Source organism: Chiloscyllium plagiosum, unplaced genomic scaffold (assembly GCF_037043375.1).
Source record: "Chiloscyllium plagiosum isolate Xiang-an unplaced genomic scaffold, Cpla_swu_hap1 HiC_scaffold_27, whole genome shotgun sequence".
In the NCBI taxonomy this organism is placed as follows: Eukaryota; Metazoa; Chordata; class Chondrichthyes; order Orectolobiformes; family Hemiscylliidae; genus Chiloscyllium; species Chiloscyllium plagiosum.
In genome coordinates, this window is record NW_028270165.1 from 63,346,360 (window position 1) to 63,352,424 (window position 6,065).

Genomic DNA, 6,065 nt, shown 5'->3' on the forward strand with positions numbered 1-6,065 from the left:
GGGATAAGGGGCCAAATGCTGGCAAATGGGTCACTAGATTAATTTAGGATATCTGGTCGGCATAGACCGAAGGGTTTGTTTCTGTGCTCTGTGACGCTATTTCTGGATAGTTGGAACCAACTTCACAAGACTAGAACTAGGCCATTCACCCCTTACATTCAAGATCAGAATGGTATTGGAAATCACAGCAGGTCAGGCAGCATCCAAGGAGCAGGAAAATCGACGTTTCAGGCAAAAGCCTCGAATGCTGCCTGACCGGCTGTGCTTTTCTGGCACCACTCTAATCTTGACTCTAATCTCCTGCATCTGCAGTGCTCACTTTCGCCCATTCACCCCTTCCAGCCTGTCCTGAGCGGTGGTCTGACTGCGTTTATTTCAGTGAAAGAATTAGATAGATTTCAGCAGCTCTTTTAAAAAACTTGAATACGCTTTCTGGCTTTAATTATGTTTCTGAAGATATCATTTTAGGTTTAGGGTGTAGGTTTGATATCCACACGTTTCATCACCTGGCTCGGTAACATCATCAGTGGCGACCTCCAAGTGAAGTGAAGCTGTTGTCTCCTGCTTTCTATTTATATCTTTCTCCTGGATGGGGTTCCTGGGGTTTGTGGTGATGTCATTTCCTGTTCGTTTTCTGAGAGGTTGATAGATGGTATCTCGGTCTATGTGTTTGTTTATGGCGTTGAGGTTGGAGTGCCAGGCCTCTAGGAATTCTCTGGCAAGTCTTTGCTTAGCCTGCCCCGGGATAGATGTGTTGTCCCAGTTGAAATGGTGTTTTTTTTTCATCTGTGTGTGGGGCTACAAGGCCTGGCACTCCAACCACAACGCCATAAACAAACACATAGATCTTGATGCCATCTATCAACCCCACAGAAAATGAACAGGAAATGACATCACCACAAACCCCAGGAACCCCATCCAGGAGAAAGATATAAATAGAAAGCAGGAGACAACAGCTTCGCTTCACTTGGAGGTCGCCACTGATGATGTTACCTAGCCAGGTGATGAAACGTCTGGATATCAAACCTACAGCCCAGCGAGCAAACCTACACCCTAAACCTCAACCTGAGCTACAAACCTTGCAAAAATCATTTTAGGTATTCTCAATTTTGAAGATCAGCCATTTCTCACCCCCCCCCCCCCCCAACTCCCAGGTAGAGTCATTACTATCCATTATCTCTCTCTCTCTGTCCTTTGAAGGGCTTGATACAGCGGTCAAAGATGGTTCGAGGCTTGAGAAAGGACGGGTGTGGTGGGGGCTGGCGAGAAAAGAGACCGAAAGGATGGGGGACAGAGAGAGAGCAAATGGCGGTCAGAGTGTGGGGGTAGAGAGAGAGAGATTGAGCGGGGAAGAGAGAGTGGGCATTGCGGAGAAGTGGGAGATGGCACAGGACAGGGTGATACTAGGCACATAGATACACAAGAAGAAAGTGCTGGAGATCAGAGCTGAAGAAGGGTTATGCCCGAAACGTCGATTCTCCTGTTCCTTGGATGCTGCCTGACCTGCTGCGCTTTTCTAGCAACAGATGTTCAACATATATACACAAGATGGCCACTGAGCCATCAGTTGGTCATCTTGACACACAAGATGGGCTCTGGATCACAATATGGAGAGAAACAGCAGAGCAGATACAGACACTGCCTGGGTCACCAGAATACCAGCACAATGGACTCACAACCCAGGTAATTAGTTTAAGGTGGGTGGGGGAGAGAATACACATGAGTAATGAACATTGCCCGCTGAAATGTCTGGGTCCAGACAACACCTCCTATAGAAGTGCTTACAGCTTGATACAGACTCAATACCAAATGCTAATAGCCAGGGCTGCAGGAATCCTCCTTCTCAGGAAGAGCAATTAGCGCCCATTACTACAAAAATGGATTTCCATGCAGACATTGAAATGGACAATGTCTGCACTGAAACTGACAACGCCTGTTGGAAATTAACAAAGGTTGTGTTGGAACTGACAATGATTGTATCAACTATCAACGATTCTGCAAGGATTACCATAAACAAATCATGTTACAAAGACAATAATCTCATCCCTGATCGATTGTATCACAAAATGTATAAAAGTTTCTTGACGTGTTCTCCAGGTCGAGAGACGTCTCGCAGCTGACACTGTGCTGTTGGTGTCTTTCTCTCCCCGGAGCCCTGTCATGATGAACTCTGTCATTGAACCCCAATTCTGACTCTAAGCCTGGTGTTTTTCCCCACAACAGGGGAGAGAGAATGATGCGGGGGGTGGCAGATAGTGGGGGGAGCGAGAGAGAATGGATGATGGGGGCTGGTAGAATGGACATGGGACAGAGGGTGGGGTGAGAGAGAATAGATGGGGGCAGAGGGTGGGATGGAGAGAGAATAGATGGCGGGGCAGAGGGTTGATAGAAGGACTAGTCAGGAGGCAGAGGGTGGGGAAACAAACGACAGGGGTGCAGAGGGTTGCGTGAGAAAGAATGGACAGGGTGTTCGGATTATAGAGGGAGAATGGACAAGAAGTTGGGGGTGAAGAGAGAAATGACATGGGACGCTGTAGATGGCGAGGGAATGGACAGTGGGTGGAATGAACAGGGGGAGCTGTGGGTGTCAGGGGGAATGGACAAGGGGGAGCTGCGTGGTTAGCACTGCTGTCCCACAGCATCAGGCTGCCAGTTTTGATTCCAGCCTCGGGCGATTGTCTATGTGGAGTTTGCACATTCTCCCTGTGTCTGCATGGGTTTCCTCTGGGTGCTGCAGTTTCCTCCCACAGTCCAAAGATGTGCAGGTCAGGTGAATTGGCCATGCTAAATTGCCCATAGTGTTAGGTGCATTAGTCAGGGGTAAATGGGTCTGGGTGGGTTACTTTTCAGAGGGTCGGTGTGGACTGGGTGGGCTGAAAAGCCTGTTTCCACACTATAGGGAATCTAATCATCTAATCAAAAAGAGGGGTGTCTCATATGTATTCCTTCAATTAGTTTTGAAATATTGTTTGTGTGTCATAATTGTTAAGGTATACCTGGCATATAGAGAGATGGCTATGGTTGTTGGAAGTCAATCATCTCAGTTACAGGACATCTCTGCAGGAATTCATAGGGTAGTGTCTTAGGCTCAACCATCTTCATCAGTGACCTTCAACTATCATAAGGTCAGGGGTGGTGATATTCGCCAATAATTGCACAATGTTCAGCACGATTCACAACTGCTCACAAACTGAAGCAGTTCAGCTTGAAATGCAACAAATCTTAACAATATCCAATGGGCTGATGAATGGCAAGTAACATATATGCCATTCCAATGCCAAACAATGACTCATCCCCAAAAGAGATAATCTGACCACTGCCCCGTGATATTCAACAGTGTTACTGTCACTAAACACCCCACTATCAACGTTTTTGGGGCATCCAAAAAGCTTGATACCATCCAGGACAAAGTCGCCTGCTTGATTGGCACCATCTCCACATCCATCCACTCCCTCTGTCCCACTGTTCAGAAGCAGTAGTGTGTACGATCTACAAGATGCAACACAGAAATTCACCAAAGATACTTAGAAAATACCTTCCAAACCAAGAACCACTTCCATCTAGAAGGATCAGGGCAACAGATGCTTGGGAACACAACCTCTTGACTTGGAAACACATTGCTGTTCCTTCAGTGTTGCTGGGTCCAAATCCTGTAATTCTCTCCCTCAGGACATTGTGGGTCACCGTACAGCGTGTGGACCACAGCAGTTGAAGAAGGCACCTTCTCAAGGGGAACTAAATGCTGGCCAGCCACCGGTGCCCATGTATCATGAATAACTTTTAATAAATGATTGAAACGGAGGGTTGGAACCTTCAAACTAAAAAAAAATTGACGTTCAGGTGGAACAGACGTTGGGCTTTGATTCGGTCCTTATTTGAGGACAGATAAAGAGCGATATACTGACACTGAACTGGAAATAGAGTTTAGAGTTGAACACCTGTAGTGTTTCACTCAGTGTATAAATTGAAAATCGATTAAAGATTAGCTCTTGACGTGTCCGTCTCCAACACATAAAAAAGGACAGTTAAGGAGGCGTACGGGACTCTTGCTTTCATCTCTTTAATGGCTGATGTAGGACCCACAATCCCATGCGATCGACATACTGCTCTATCGGCCGTGAGGAGTGTTCATGGTGCGCATGTGTGAGATCGAAATGGGGCCCCGCCCCTCGTCGTTCTGATGGACGGGGAGACCAATCTTTGGGAAACCCTATAGGACCGGAAGGGGCCTGGTCCTCCTGCCAATCAGAACCCCCGCCACTGTCTGAATGCGGAAGTTCGACCATGAGCTTCTGAAGTTGCTGTTGCTCCTCTCTCTCTGAATGAAGATTGAGCTTCAGCCCAGACTGTAACTTCCTTCCTCTGTTTAACATCTGGGAGTACCCCACTCTCTTTTCTCGCCCTCTTTCCCATTTCTTTTCTCATCCTTTGGTTCAGCTGTTGGTTTGTAGGAGCTGAGGGAAAAAGAAAGTCAATCGAGGTGAAGGGACAGACTCTGGAAAAGGTTGGTCTAGATCTGTGCCTGTTAATGTTTGACAGGCTTTGTTTCCTGAGCTTGACACATTTACTTGTCTGCAAAAAAGGATGGCCTCTTAATCCATGTTGGGGATGGAAGTGGATTATGCTGTGGGTGACTTGCTGGTAGTAGTCCAATAAACATTGGATAAGTAATCATGACACACAAGCCTTGAGTTATTGACTGTTTATTCGGAGCTCACGGGGAGAGCCAAGTCGACCTAATAGTCACAAGTCACTCCGACGAGAAACAGAGTTGTGTGATTCTATAGGTTACAATCATTTAACAATTAGCAAACTGTTAATTGCAGGAAATTGAGCAAACTGAGGCACTTTACCCAGTCACGTAGTGTCTGGACAGTGTTGGATGTGTACAGTAGGTCCTTGCAAAGAGAAAGATATTGCCATGCAAGGAAAGAATTTGTTTATCAGGTAGCAGTACAGCTGTAAGGCAGACTGTCTCTGTTGAGTCTGAGAATTAAGGGTAGCTGGGACAATGCAGGGAGGAGGAGCTGAGACAATGGATGGCAGAGCAGGCTAGATTGGTCAAATGGCCTACTCCTGCTTCTATTGCTCTGAAACTATAACCCCGCATTTCCCATTGGCTAACCCACCTAACCTGCACATCCCTGGACACTGGCCAATTTAGCATGGCCAATCCAAATCGAGGCCGGTGAGTAATGTAGTGATTTGGAAAATGAACATCAGAGAACAATAGAAAGGGACAAGGAGAGTAAATATACCAGCAATCAAATCTGGATTATAAAGATCACAAAAACTGAAACGATACATGGTGAGTCTGGATGTGTGCTGCATTGTAACAAAAGTGAATGAATTAACTGCACACACTGAAGTGAATAATTATGGTCTGAGAGTCATCACAGAGACATGGCTTCAGGATGGCAAGGATTGGATCCTGAATATTGACGGGGGAGTCAGATAGGAAGCGAGGTAAAGGCAGAGGGTTGGCACTGCTAATCAAAGCACTGAGCACACGGTAGTCTGGTGTCAGCTCGGGTTTCAGGGCCTGATTTCCCTGTCCTCTGATTTCCCTGTTCCCACAGAGTAAGATGTCGGTCTGTTCTCAGCTTTGCTGGACTTCTGCAGAAGCTTTCACACCTCTTTTACAGCTTCCAGAACAAGAAAACATTCAGTCAATCGAAAGTCAAACCACAATCTACCAGAAATAGGGCTCTCCCAGGATTCTGATAGTGCCCTACTTGAGGAATTCTCTCTCCCTTCAATGTAACTATTAGTATTGTTGGGGCAAAGTAACTTGTGTGTCAAATCGTTTAAAGCAAAGTAGTCAGGAGAGGAGACCTTGAGCAATTAACTAGCTTTATTCGTTGCCATTGGGGAATACCTCTTAGTTCAAAACAAAGTCTGATGTATTCTAATGTAATACAGAATGTTACAAGTTTTATGGTACATCACAAGTCCCACTCTCCATTAATTATGCAACTGAGGGGCAGTCGTAAGGTTCACATACATTGCCCAGACCTACATTTCTTAATGTCTACAAAACTGAATGTTATCTTATACTGCAGGTT

At 46.1% G+C, this 6,065-nt stretch overlaps 1 protein-coding gene across 1 annotated transcript in view; it reads right to left on the reverse strand.

Annotated features, from left to right (window-relative positions):
* The window catches only part of LOC148144445 (uncharacterized), a 248,217-nt gene that overhangs the window by 192,051 nt on the left and 50,101 nt on the right, over positions 1 to 6,065 (reverse strand). The window lies entirely within an intron of this gene.